The sequence below is a fragment of the Bos indicus genome, chromosome 13 (genome assembly GCF_029378745.1).
Source record: "Bos indicus isolate NIAB-ARS_2022 breed Sahiwal x Tharparkar chromosome 13, NIAB-ARS_B.indTharparkar_mat_pri_1.0, whole genome shotgun sequence".
NCBI classification, from domain to species: Eukaryota; Metazoa; Chordata; class Mammalia; order Artiodactyla; family Bovidae; genus Bos; species Bos indicus.
In genome coordinates, this window is record NC_091772.1 from 25,740,204 (window position 1) to 25,754,643 (window position 14,440).

Sequence of the window (14,440 nt, forward strand, 5' to 3'; positions counted from 1 at the left end):
CCTTCTGATGGGCTTCCCTAGCCTTCAGCACCATTTCAGGCAGTGCTTGCTTCTTTCTCCGTAACTGGCACCTCTCTGCTCACTGGCTGTGCATCTGTTCGCTTCTGCTATTTTGAAAGCACGCTGAGAGGGACTCTATCCCTTTCATCTTTACAGGCTCCTTAACACCCAGTGGGACTTTGTATGCAGAAAGGAACATGACCCCACCTTGCCCCCTTCTTTAGCCCCCTGATGTTGGTCCTCTCTTCTATAAAATAGGACAATAACACCTACCCATTTGGATGGTTGTGAGGTTTAAATTAAATGTCATCATGTGTAAGGACTTCTTAACCACTGGCGGCCAGTGGTTAAGAATTCACCTTTCAATGCAGGGGATGGGGGTCTGACCCTGGACCTAAGATTCTAAACGCTGCAGGGAAACTCAGCCCATGCGCTGAAACAAAGACTCCGTGCAGCCAAAAGTTAAAAAAAAGTCATATGTAAAATACCTCACCCACAGTAAGCCACTGATAAATACGTACTGAATTGGATTTTCCTCTTTTATTATCTAAATAAGGAAAGGATGTGGATTTTAAAAATTGAGTTAATGATAGATCCAGGCCTAGTGCCAGGGATCTTAACCTTTATTCCAGTCATTTTTTCCACTCTGTCAAGTTCTACTGTACTTTATGTGAGTAACATTCCCAGTCATTCATATGACTAAAATCCATTAGTGTTTACAGAAGAAACCCAGAATATTGCTTCCTGGTTCACATTTCCTGTACAAATCGCTGGCTAAAATTCAGACAGGGCTTACAAATAAAAGGCATTGATGTATCCTTACATCTTGGCAAATAATAAAGTAACATAATATATTTCATATCCATCTATAATGTAATGGCGTGTCTATGAAACTCAACACAACCAAATTTAAAAATAGGAAATGGTTCCAGATTAAACATGATTGTTCAAAAGAAAATAAATGATTATGATCAACCAGAATGATTGCCTTTATGGATTACTCACTGGGACACCTTGGCAAACTCACCTGATTTCTCATTTACTTATCTCAAAAACAGAGAGACTACCAACCGCCTTACTTGTGTCAGAGTTCATGGAGTGAGCAAAAAAAAAAAAAAAAAAAAAAGCCAATTTATGCAAACACCATAAAAATCCAGCAAACTTTCTATGTGTAAAAAATCATTAGCAGTATCTTTAGATATAATCCAGAGCTGAGGGGAAAGGCAATTTACGTGAAACCTACAGAAAGTGGAAGACTTGGGGACGTCCAACTATTAAGTGTTTCATCTACTATTATTATTTTTTAGATTTATGGTCTTGGCTTCCAACTGCTCCAGGTACCTAAATGAGCCATGAGCCATGTGAGGAGGTCAGAGAGCAGAATGCTTCTAGAGCCACCTTCCCTTCTTCAGAATAAGAGATGGTTTATTTGATGTAGGCATGTTGATTGGCAGTGCAGGCTTGCAGATTCCTTTAGTATGAAGTCATGTCTTCAAAACTGGGTGGGGCGCTGAGTTATTAAATTTTTTCTTTTCCTCTGGAAGCCAGGGTTTGGAAGTAGCTGAAGATGACATGCAAACTGAGTTGGGTGGTCTTGGGAAAATTCTGTGTAAACAGCATTGCTCATCGAAAGTAGCACAAAACACTGCACATCTGTCCGTCCGTATAAGACAAACGGAATCTGGACTCCATTAATGGGCCTGAGGAATAAATTATTCTCTAATAAATGTTTGTATAATCGCAGTGGAAAGGAAGGTCCAGGACACCAAAGGAAATGAGACTCTGCTGGGCCGATCTGTCAGCGGAAGCCTGGAGGAGGAGTGGGAGGAGGAAGAAGTCCACAGCTGTGCCTGATGCAGGAGAGGTCGTGCCTTCCAGGAGGGTACCTTATTCTAGACTGCCAAGGAGAATGCCAGATCACTCCAGGAGGGTGGCTTTCGCCCTCAGCTTTTTCTGGATGATCCAAGAACAACTCAATGAGGCATTCAACTGAGGCTTCAGACCCGATGACCTCTATGTCCTGAAGGTCACAATGTCCACATGACGTGGGCTAATGAGCTCCAGCAACTATGAACAGGGCACCTGGGTTATGTGGTTTTTGCATCCAGATACTGCTAACGCACGAAATACCTGCTCTTCTCCCCCTCTGCCCCATCAAATATTTGCTGTCTTTGCCTGATGAGCACAAGGGCCTTTGTTTTGTCAGGGGCGGAACAGAGGATGTTTGACTGACGCAGACATGGTGGGGAGAGAAGAGGAGGCTGGAGTGTGATGTGGTCTCTGTTCCCTGTCTGGCTCACTGGTTTACATTTGAGCCCCAGTGTTGGAGGACTGAACTGCTTTCCTTACAGGGGTGATAGGTCTGAAGCATGGTAGGCTCAGAATTGCCTGGAGCCCCTGCCTCTGTGAGAAACCTGGTCCAGCCTGGAGAGCCGGAGGGCTGGCTCTCTCATAATAAAGCCCATTAGGGAAGGCTTCCTTAATGATGCTAGCAAGAGGCTTCTCAGGCAGATGGAGTGGGGGCTGGCCAGGGAGGAGGCAGATGCGCTGTGCTAACTGTGGCTGACAGACTGATCTACAGACACACGTGAGGACCCATTTGGGGACCCTCAGAAATAACTGAAGAATACTTTTTTGACTGGCTAGAGGGGAAATGTCCAACCCCAATTCAATGCACTTTGGGCCTACTCATAAATGGATCCAATTTTGTATTTACCAACTGGTAATGCCAAAGGTCAAAGCTACACAGAAAATGGCGTATAGTTTTGGAAATTTCAGGTACTCATTTGGCATTTAGGTAATCTTCCTCTGCCTACACCAAATTCATTTGCAGTGGAAGTCACGATGTCTTTAACATAATGGAGCTCGTGAAACTACTTTCTCATACACCTTGCTTTTTCATTTAAAAAACGTTAAGGCAATGATTTTTATTATTGTGGTAGTTTCAAAATTTCATTATACTTTGGATAAGTCTCTGTGACTTGTTTCTTGCCAAGACAGAATAACAAAGACCAGATTTACCCTCTTGCAAGTCACACAGACTTTTTGGTTTCCCAGTGCATATAAAAGTTGTGTTTGCACTATATGTAGTCTGAGAAGTGCACAATACCATTATACCTAAAAAATGTATGTTTCTTAATTTAAAAATACTTTGTTGGTGGTCCAACGGTTGAGAATCTGCATGTCAATGCAGGGGACACGGGTTTCATCCCTGGTCCAGGAGGATACCACATGTCATAGGGCAACTAAACCTGTGAGCTCCAACTACTGAGCCCTCAAGCTGCAACCACTGAAGCCCGCTCACGCTCTGCAACGAGAAGCCACCACGATGAGAAGCCTTGACACTGCAACTAGAGAGTAGCCCCCACTCACCGACAGGAGAGAAAGTCCACACATAACAATGAAGACCCGGTGCAGCCAAAAAGGAATGAATGAGTGAATTAAAGAAACAACTATTGATACTTGAAGGGCTTCTCTAGTGGCTCAGATGGTAAAGAATCTGCCTGCAGTGCAGAAGACCTGGGTTCAATTCCTGCGTTGGGAAGATCCCCTGGAGGACGGAATGGCTCCCCACTCCAGAATTCTTGCCTAGAGAATTCCATGGACAGAGAAGCCTGGTAGGCTACAGTCTATGGGGTTGCAGAGACAGACATGACTGAGTAACTAACACTGAAACAATGAATTGATACTTTTAACAACAGCAATAAAAAATACTTCACTGCTAAAATATGTTAGCCATCATCTGAGCCTTCAGTGAATTGAAATCTCTTTGCTGGTAGAGGGTTTTATTGTAATGTTGATGGATTGGGGTGATATTTCCTGAAGGCTGAGGTGGCTGTGGCAACTTCTTCAAATAAGACAACAATGAAGTTTGCTGCATCGCTTGACTCTTTCCTTCAAGAACAATTTCTCTGGGGCATGCAATGTTGATTGGTAGCATTTTACCCACAGTAGAATGAGAACTTCTTTCAAAATTGGAGACAATCCTCTCAAACGCTTGCTGCTCCTTTACCAGCTAATTTTATGGGATAGTCTAAATCCTTTGTTGTCATTTCAACAACTGATTAATTTTGCCATCTTACATGGGCATGATTCACAGTGCCTCAATACAATTACAATAGTAACATCAAAGATCACAGATCATCATAACAAGTATAATAATATAAAAAAAGCTTTAAATACTGTGAGAATTACCAAAATGTGACACAGACACAAGGGAGCAAATGCTCTTGGGAAAATGGCGACAACAGACTTGCTTGAAAATGGCATGATATAAACTTCAACTTGCAAAAAAATGGTATGAAACTATGTATGAAAAAAATACATGAAACTAAATAAAGTGAAACAGAGTAAAATGAGGTATGCTCATGTGTTGTTTTATTTTTTTTATTTTTTATTTTTGCTCTATAAATGTTAGCTTTTATTATTCATTAAAAAGTGACCTTTTTATGTATGCTCATGTGTTGTTTTAATCTGTTAAATTTGTAGTGATATGTCATGCAGCAACAGAGAAGTCATACAATGAAAAGGAGTTAATGGCAGACGGGACATTGCAGAAGAAAGGATTAGTGAACTTGATGGCAGCAATAGAGAATATCCAAAATGGAACAGAGAAAAAAGAACTTAATAAAAAGTAAAAAGATCATTAATTAGCTGTCGGCCAATTTTAAGACATTACCGAATACATGTGTAATTAGAGTACCTGAAACTGAAGAGTGGAGAAAAGACAGTTAGTAGAAATAATGACTGAAAAACTTCCATGTTTGACAAAAAGTATAAGTCCACAAACCTCAGAAGCTCAATGAAATCCAAGTACAAGCAACATAAAGAAAAATACACCAAAGCATAAAAATAATGATGATATACTTCTGATTAGAAACTAATCAAGTAAGGAACTAACTGACTCAATGGACATGAGTTTGAACAAACTCTGGGAGATAGTGAAGCACAGGAAAGCCTGGTGTGCTGAAGTCCACGGGTCACAAAGAGTCAGACACAACTTAGCGACTGAACAACAACAAGGAAATAATGGAAGTACACATTTAAATTACTGAAAAAAGACTGTCAACCTAGAATTCTATATTCTGAAAAACTATCATTCAAAAACTGAGGGTGACATAGAGATGGTTTCAGACAAACAAAAGCTGAAATAATTCATCACCAGCAGAGCTGTACTATAGAAAACATTAAAGGAAGAACTTCAGAGAAGAGGAAAATGATATGAGAAGGGAGTGTGGATCTTCATGAAGAAATGAACAGCACAGGAAATGGTGACTACATGAGTAAACATAAAATATTTTTTCTTAGTATAACTCTTTTTTAAAACATAAACTTTTAATTTTGGAAAAACGTCAGACTTACAGAACAGTTACAGATTAGTACGATGGTATTTGGATATATGCTGCCTTCAGACACCAACTTTGCATGTTCAGGAACAAATTGGTTAAAAGTAAAAGGAAAGAGAAATATATAACATCACCATTCATTAAAGAAATACAAATTAAAATACAATAAGATGGTTTTATTCCTTTGAATAGCTGAAATTAACAACCATACCAAATGCTGGGGAGGATGTAGAGCAAGTGGAACTCACACTGAGGGGAATATAAGAAGGTGCAGCCACTCTGGGAAACAGCTGAGCAGTTTCTAAGAAAATTAAATATGCATCTACCACAAAGTCCAGGTATTTATTCACCACTAGGTATTTACCGAGAGAAAAGAAAGCTTATCTCCAAACAAAGATCTGTTACAGATGTTCCTAACAGCTGTACTTGCAATAGCCCCAAACTGAAAACGTCTATGTCCACCAACAGGTACCAAGCGGGCAGCAGGGTGCTGTGCACTAGAAAACAGAAATGCCTCACACTGGCAAGTGAATAAGTGGATGAGTGCATGTTTATATAGGCTCCCATGCTAAGCATGCTGTGACCACATGTGCCTCTAACAATGTTTGTGGACTGGCCATTTTCAAAGAGAACTTCATATCTGGCTGAAGTATAAATTAACCCAGAATATTCACTGGAAGGACTGATGGTGAAGCTGAAGCTCCAATACTCTGGCCACCTGATACGAACAGCCACCTCATTGGAAAAGACTCTGATGCTGGCAAAGATTGAAGGCAAAAGGAGAAGAGGGCGACAGAGGATGAGATGGTTGGATGGCATTCAATTCAATGGGCATGAACTTGGGCAAACTCCAGGAGATGGTAAGCCTGGTGTACTACAGTCCATGGGGTCAAAGAGTCAGACCCGACTTGGTGGCTGAACAACAACATTTGAAAATTTTAAACTCAAAACTAAAAACTCAGTTTAAAAAATACCAATAAACAGATTTGATTAATGTTACATAATTTACACTCTACTGTGGCCAGAAGTTCTAGAAACTTGCTCCAAGGGCTCTCACTCCATTTCCACCATAGAGACCAGTAAAGCAAACTTCTTTCAGATGTGCTTTTAAATCACATTCAAGTTGCCAGGGTTCTGATTAGGTCACACTTATGTAAAACTCCTGGCCTCCTGCTTCTCTTTACTCACCACCATCTGTTTCTTCTGCATGCTCACCCCTGATCCTCATCTGCTCAGATTGGCTCTTACACTATGATTTTTACCCTTACAGTCAAAATAGATTCTCTTCTTCCCCCACTTATCTGATGATGAGTGCCGCCAGGCCCAATTAGGTAGTGTAGCCCTGGTTTTGTGCTCACATACCCTTCCAGCACATCTAACTCAGCAGCTGAAATGTAATAACAAATTGTGGGTACTATAAATACACTCGTCCGCAGTAGAAAGGGACTGAGGTATTTCAGGAGGCAAGTGGCAATGAAAACCATATTCTTCTTCACTAGAAAACTGACAATTCAGATTCTAGTAAAGCTTTAGCTATTTCTGAAGCATTAAAGACCTAAAAGCAGACGTTGCTACCACTGTTAACATGGTGAGATATGAAGGATGTATTCACGATTCCCAAACCTGCTACACAGGATGTTTGACTTTTATAAAACTGTTTTTTATTTGGTTGAGAAGAACTGGAGGAAGTTTCCAAATTCTCTTAAAACCCTGGGATTTAGCTAATCAATAGATAATAAAAACTCCCAAACTCTGATCATATAATATCTGTGTTTCTAAGGGCACCTCTAACTGAAGTGCCATGAAATGGAAGTAGCACTACCTAAATTACACAGTGAGAGAAAACTCACTTAAAATTCAAATGCAACTCTGAAATACACAATACTGTTGTAACTGGTATTATTAACTATAGTCAACAGGCTATATCTTACATCATGCTAAGAGAGTAGATCTTAAAAGTTCTCATAAGAAGAAAAAAGTTTTGTAACTATATGTGGCAATGGATATTAACTAGACTTACTGTGGAAATCATTAAAAAATATTCAAATGCAGTTCAGAAGGGAAGTATCCAAACTAAAAAAAAAAAAAAAAAAGTTCTCATGGGTCCATCTCTTAAAAATTATGTAACTATATGTATTAATAAAGTTTTTTAAAACACTGACTTTTCTTATAACTAGAAACATATCTCTTGTTAACTTACAATATTATTAATAGCTAACCTTTATTGTGGTAGATGCTGTGCTGGGTTTTACTTGCTTTATCTCATTTTCTTTCTTTTTTAAAAAAATTTATTTACTGTCTGTAGGGCACGTGGCATCTTAGTTCCCCAACCAGGGGTTGCACCCTCCCTCCCTGCATCAGAAGCGTGAAGTCTTAACCACTGGGCCCCCAGGGAAGTCCCTTTATCTCATTTTTCAGATGAGAAAATGGCATCTTAATTAAAAAGCTGATCCAAGCCCACTCACTGGCAGGGCCAGAATGGGAACCCAGGTCCACCCATGGCAGAGTTCTTACACTTGACCATTATGGTGAACACCATGAAAATAATACAAATTTGGGAATTTCCTGGTGGTCCAGTGGTTAGGGCTTGGTGCTTTCGCTGCTGGGGACAGGGTTCAATTCCTGGTCAGGGATCCTGCAAGCCACAAGATGTGGCAAAAAAAAAAAAAAAGATACAAATGACCATTAACCAACTTGGCAATGCTACTGGCGGCTGTACTCCAAAATGAAGGCCCGAGGGCACCTCCCTTGTCATATCTACTGGAAATGTGAGGGGGGATCAAGGCAGAGGAAGTGCAGATGCCGCCTGTCTCCTGATAATGTTTCTGCGGCTTTCAAAGGAAGTATGAAAATAGGGCAGCTCTGCGGGCCCTCTGGCTGTTGGCGCTGCTGTTCAAGCTGTGAGTCACGAGCTGGCCTCTGCCTCTGCGGACCCTGACTGCTTGGTCTTCACCCAGAGACTCTGGAGAGGAGGCAAGGTGGGTGTTGCTCCATCCATCGTGGTCACGTGTAGTCATGAGAGTGTAGTGGTTTCTTTTCCACTTCCGGCCACTCAGAGTTCTGTGGCAGCACCATGGGGCCCACCTGACTTTGTAGATGAGGCCAAGCGGCTGAGACCCTGGTTCCCACTGACCCAGAGCAGCCCCAATTTTGAGGTTTTATGGAAGATATCACTTAAAAAGTTTCAGTGCTGAAAAAAAATTGGAGAACCATCAGGCTGCTGGAGACGGCATAATTCGGTGGTTAAGCTCACGGCTCTGGAGCTTGATAACATAGGTTCAACTCCAAGTTCAACCGCTCCTGGTTTATGTGCCTCACAGAGCAACCTCTGAACTCCAACCTCTGAACCTCAAACTTATTCTGACAACCGAGTAAGAAGCAATGGTGGTTATTAACCCTACGGACTGGCCTTATTAGCAGGTGAAGAGCTAGAGGGGAATTGCGCTAAAATTTAGGAGGAGGAAGAGGGAGGGAAAGAGCTGATGGCTTGTGAAAGACTCAGGGCCTGGCTCCCCAGACAGGTCTGAGTTGTAAAGAGAGGTGTTTACTTGTGTTACCTCTTCTAATGATAAAACTCTCCTTACATAATGTGAAAACTGAGGCCCAGAGAAGATGTGACTTACACCAAGGTTGAATTAGAAATGTATATTCTATATTCTGTTTCTATATCCATGCAGCTTTTCTTCTGCAAATCTCTAAATTTTTCTTATTTAAATACACAAAGTAGTTTTCTATATATGAGGGGACCTGCCATGAGCTTAGGGAAAAGATGCAGTTCTGGAACAAGTGAAAGAAAGCCTTAAAACCTAGGAGGAGTGTAAAGTTGAAGCTGGGCAAATATGTACCTGTGTGCTTAGTCGCTCAGTTGTTTCTGACTCTTTGCAACGCTATGGACTGTAGACTGCCAGGCTCCTCTGTCCATGGGGATGCTCCAGGCAAGAATACTGGAGTCGGTTCGGTTGCCATTTCCTTCTCCAGGGGATCTTCACAACCCAGGGATCGAACCCAGGTCTCCCACACTGCAGGTGGATTCTTTACCGTCTGAGCCACCAGGGAAGCCCAAGATTACTCGAGGCAGGTAGCTTATCCTTTCTCCAGGGGATCTTCCAGAACTAGGAATCGAACTGGGATCTCCTGCATTAAAGGTGTATTCTCTACTGGCTGAGCTACCAGGGATACCCAAATATATACATACACATGTGTATTTAAATAGGAAAACTGTATTTAATATTTAACATATTAAGTTGGCAAAAAAGTCCATTCAGTTTCTTCTATAGCATCTTATGGAAAATCCCAAACAAACTGGTCAATCCACTATATATATTGCATATAATAGACTGATTAAAATGAAAATCAATATGATTTAATGCAATCTTTTAAACCCATTACATCAATAATAATGATACATTAGTACAAACTTCCCTGGTGGCTCAGATGGTAAAGAATCTGCCTGCAATGCGGGAGATCTGGGTTTGATCACTGGATGGGAAGATCCCTTGGAGGAGGGCATGGCAATCCACTCCAGTGTTCTTGTCTGGAGAATACCCATGGACAGAGGACCCTGGAGGACTACAGTCCATGGGGTTGCAAAGAGTTGGACACGACTGAATGACTAAGCACAGCACAGTACAAACTTTATTAAATTTTTTTCATATAGTAATTCTCAGACCAATGGAATTTAAAAGTCAACATCAACTTAACCTAAAAATGAAATGAATATAGTGTCTCCCCCTTCTTTCGTATTCTGCACTGTCACAGAGAAAAAAGTCTCAAGCATCCACTCTGGCCACATCACACTCACACTGCAACACGCAGAGAAGGGGCTCTGGCTGGACAACAGGGTCCAGAAGCCACTGGCACGCGCCCAAAAGGATGCTCCCCAAAGCCCTTAATTATGAGACCTGGCCTTTCTCCACTCAGGCCTCTTCATGAGAATCCCAGAGTTCACTAAGTTCAACTTCTGAGAGTATAACGGTAGATTTAGTCTGTTTCTAATGGAAGGGGAGAAAAAGACAAGAGCAAATGCACCCTGTTTGGAATGGAGACAGAGGAAAGACAGAGCATGAGTCATTCAGTCTGCAATGAGAGGCACTGTGTCTCTGTGAAATCCAAGGTCATTCCAACTCCATACCAGAAGGAGAAACTATTGTGGGTGCATTAAAAAATCAAGAGCTGGCTCAAAGTCTCCTTAAGGTTGGTTTCAGTCAGTTCAGTTCAGTCGCTCAGTCGTGTCCGACTCTTTGTGACCCCATGAACTGCAGCACGCCAGGCTTCCCTGTCCATCACCAACTCCAGGAACCTGCTCAAACTCATGTCCATTAAGTTGGTGATGCCATCCAAACATCTCATCCTCTGTCATCCCCTGCTCCTCCCGCCTTCAATCTTTCTCAGCATCAGAGTCTTTTGCAATCAGTTAGTTCTTTGCATCCTGAGAAGGCAATGGCACCCTACTCCAGTACTCTTGCCTGGAAAATCCCATGGATGGAGGAGCCTGGTAGGCTGCAGTCCATGGGGTCGCTAGGAGTTGGACACGACTGAGCGACTTCACTTTCACTTTTCACTTTTATGCACTGGAGAAGGAAATGGCAACCCACTCCAGTGTTCTTGCCTGGAGAATCCCAGGGACGGGGGAGCCTGGTGGGCTGCCGTCTATGGGGTCACACAGAGTCGGGCACGACTGAAGAAACTTAGCAGCAGCAGCAGCAGTTCTTTGCATCAGGTGGCCAAAGTACTGGAGCTTCAGCTTCAGCATCAGTCCTTCCAATGAATATTTAGGACTGATTTCCTTTAAGATACACTGGTTTGATCTCCTTGCAGTCCAGGGACTCTCAAGAGTCTTCTCCAGCATCACAGTTCAAAAGCATCCATTCTTCAGTGCTCAGCTTTCCCTGCCTGTGGTTTGGGAAAGGTCAGTTTCTCTGTCCATGAAAGGGCTTTCCTACCTTTCCTTCAGTCACTACATCTAAACAAATCCAGACAAATGAAAGCAGAAATGCTCCTACCATCTGCTATCATCTCTCAGGATGTGTATTTGATGCTTTCTCTTCCCTGTCTCTAAGAATGAAGAATGCTGTTGGTATTTTGGATCAAAATTAGGCAATGTGATGTTCTGACAGAACCCTCCGACGGCAGGAAACTGTGTCAGCATTTTGGTAGAGTGAGTGAGGTGGCCACAGAGGCCCAGTGGAGTGATGATGGTGATGACACTCTAAAATGTGAAGGAAATTCCGGGCTTCTTTGTAAGAATGACCTGTTTTTCCCAAGAAGTCCAAACTGAAGAAAACAATGAGTTGGTTTTGCCTGTATAATTGAGAAACATTAAAGAAACAGAATGATGATCCTGAGGTGGTGACAGAGTGGGGGAAAAAAACCCAACACTTCCATAAACAGTACATATTAAATGCAATTGTTTGGCAGGGAAATCTGGCAATAATGTATCAAAAGCTTTCAAAGTAGCACATTTTCTTTCTTCATTCATTTGTCCCTGGACATCTAGGTTGCTTCCATGCCCTGGCTATCGTTTAGCAGTGCTGCGGTGAACACTGCCACATATGTGTCTTTCTGAGTTCATTTTTCACAGGGTATATTCCCCATAGTGGAACTGCTGGGTCATATGTTAGTTCTATGTTTAAGTTTTTTAAGGAACCTCCATACTGTTCGTCATACTGGTTGCACCAACTTACATTCCCACCAACAGTGTAAGAGCATTTCCTTTTCTCCACACCCTCTCCAGCATTTATTGTTTGTAGATTTTCTTTGATCATGACCATTTCAGCCAGTGTGAATGGAATATTACTCAGCCATAAGAAAGAACAAAACTGAGTCAACTGAAGTGATGTGGATGAATCTAGAGCCTGTCATACAGAGTGAAGTCAGAAAGAGAAAAACAAGTAACAAAAAATGTACCGATGAACCTATTTTCAGGGCAGGAATAGAGGCAGAGACATGCAGAATGGACTTGTGGACACAGGGAGGGGGAGTGACGGACAGACCAACTGAGAGAGTAGCACTGACATACATTGCTGCTGCTACTGCTAAGTCGCTTCAGTTGTGCCTGACTCTGTGCGACCCCATAGACAGCAGCCCACCAGGTTACCCCGTCCCTGGGATTCTCCAGGCAAGAACACTGGAGTGGGTTGCCATTTCCTTCTCCAGTGCATGAAAGTGAAAAGTGAAAGTGAAGTCGCTCAGTCATGTCCGACTCTTCTCGACCCCATGGACTGCAGTCTACCAGGCTCCTCCATCCATAGGATTTTCCAGGCAAGAGTACTGGAGTGGGGTGCCACTGCCTTCTCCGACACATACACTACTGTGTGTAAAATAAGAGAGCTGGTGGGAAGCTGCTGTACAGCACAGGGAGCTCAGCTCTCTGCTCGGAGATGACCTAGAGGGGTGGGTGGGAAGAAGGCTCAAGAGGGTGGGGATATATGTATACTTATGGATGATTCACGATGTTGCACAGCAGAAACCAACATAGCACTATAAAGCAATTATATTCCAATGAAAAAAATAAGCTTTCAAAGTACACATGGTTTTAGTAGCAAGCCTACCGCAACAAGCAGAGATGGGCACAATGCATTGTGAATAACGATGTGTATCACAGCCTTATTTATAGTGCAGGAACACTTTAAGAGACCTAAGTATCCAATCATAGTGGGCTGCTTGAGAAGTCTGTACATATGCATATGATGCATTGCCTCAAAAAAAAAAAAAAAAAAAAAAGATGCATTGCCTCAGTTCAGTTCAGTCCCTCAGTTGTGTCCGACTCTTTGCGACCCCATGAATTACAGCACACCAGGCCTCTCTGTCCATCAGCAACTCCTGGAGTTCACTCAAACTCATGCCCATCGAGTCAGTGATGCCATCCAGACATCTCATCCTCTGTCGTCCCCTTCTCCTCTTGCCCCCAATCCCTCCCAGCATCAGGGTCTTTTCCAATGAGTCAACTCTTCACATGAGGTAGCCAAAGTACTGGAGTTTCAGCCTCAGAATCAGTCCTTCCAATGAACACCCAGGACTGATCTCCTTTAGGATGGACTGGTTGGATCTCCTTGCAGTCCAAGGGACTCTCAAGAGTCTTCTCCAACACCACAGTTCAAAAGCATCAATTCCTTGGTTCTCAGCTTTCTTCACCGTCCAACTCTCACATCCATACATGACCACTGGAAAAACCATAGCCTTGACTAGACAGACCTTTGTTGGCAAAGTAATGTCTCTGCTTTTGAATATGCTATCTAGGTTGGTCATAACTTTCCTTCCGAGGAGTAAGTGTCTTTTAATGTCATGGCTGCAGTCACCATCTGCAGTGATTTTGGAGCCCAAAAAAATAAAGTCTGACACTGTTTCCACTGTTTCCCCATCTATTTTCCATGAAGTGATGGGACCAGATGCCATGATCTTCGTTTTCTGAATGTTGAGCTTTAAGCCAACTTTTTCACTCTCCTCTTTCACTTTCATCAAGAGGCTCTTTAGCTCCTCTTCACTTTCTGCCATAAGGGTGGTGTCATCTGCATATCTGAGGTTATTGATATTTCTCCCAGCAATCTTGATTCCAGCTTGTGCTTCTTCCAGTCCAGCGTTTCTCATGATGTACTCTGCATATAAGTTAAATAAACAGGGTGACAAAATACAGCCTTGACGGACTCCTTCTCCTATTTGGAACCAGTCTGTTGTTCCATGTCCAGTTTTAACTGTTGCTTCCTGACCTGCATACAGGTTTCTCAAGAGGCAGATCAGGTGGTCTGGTATTCCCATCTCTTTCAGAATTTCCCACAGTTTATTGTGATCCACACAGCCAAAGGCTTTGACATAGTCAAGAAAACAGAAATAGATGTTTTTCTGGAACTCTCTTCCTTTTTCCATGATCCAGCAGATATTGGCAATTTGATCTCTGGTTCCTCTGCCTTTTCTAAAACCAGCTTGAACATCTGGACGTTCACGGTTCACGTATTGCTGAAGCCTGACTTGGAGAATTTTGAGCATTACTTTACTAGCGTGTGAGATGAGTGCAATTGTGCGGTAGTTTGAGCATTCTTTGGCATTGCCTTTCTTTGGGATTGGAATGAAAACTGACCTTTTCCAGTTCTGTGGCCACT

General features: G+C 42.4%; 2 protein-coding genes across 2 annotated transcripts in view; one reads left to right on the plus strand and one right to left on the minus strand.

The window, feature by feature from the left end:
- The window catches only part of PRTFDC1 (phosphoribosyl transferase domain containing 1), a 130,730-nt gene that overhangs the window by 59,923 nt on the left and 56,367 nt on the right, over positions 1–14,440 (minus strand). The gene's annotated exons all lie outside the window — the stretch shown is intronic.
- Positions 8,222–14,440, plus strand: part of THNSL1 (threonine synthase like 1) — a 144,214-nt gene continuing 137,995 nt past the window's right edge. The window contains exon 1 of the mRNA XM_070800828.1: positions 8,222–8,323. The gene's annotated coding sequence lies outside the window, so the exon portion shown is untranslated. The remainder of the gene's footprint in view (positions 8,324–14,440) is intronic.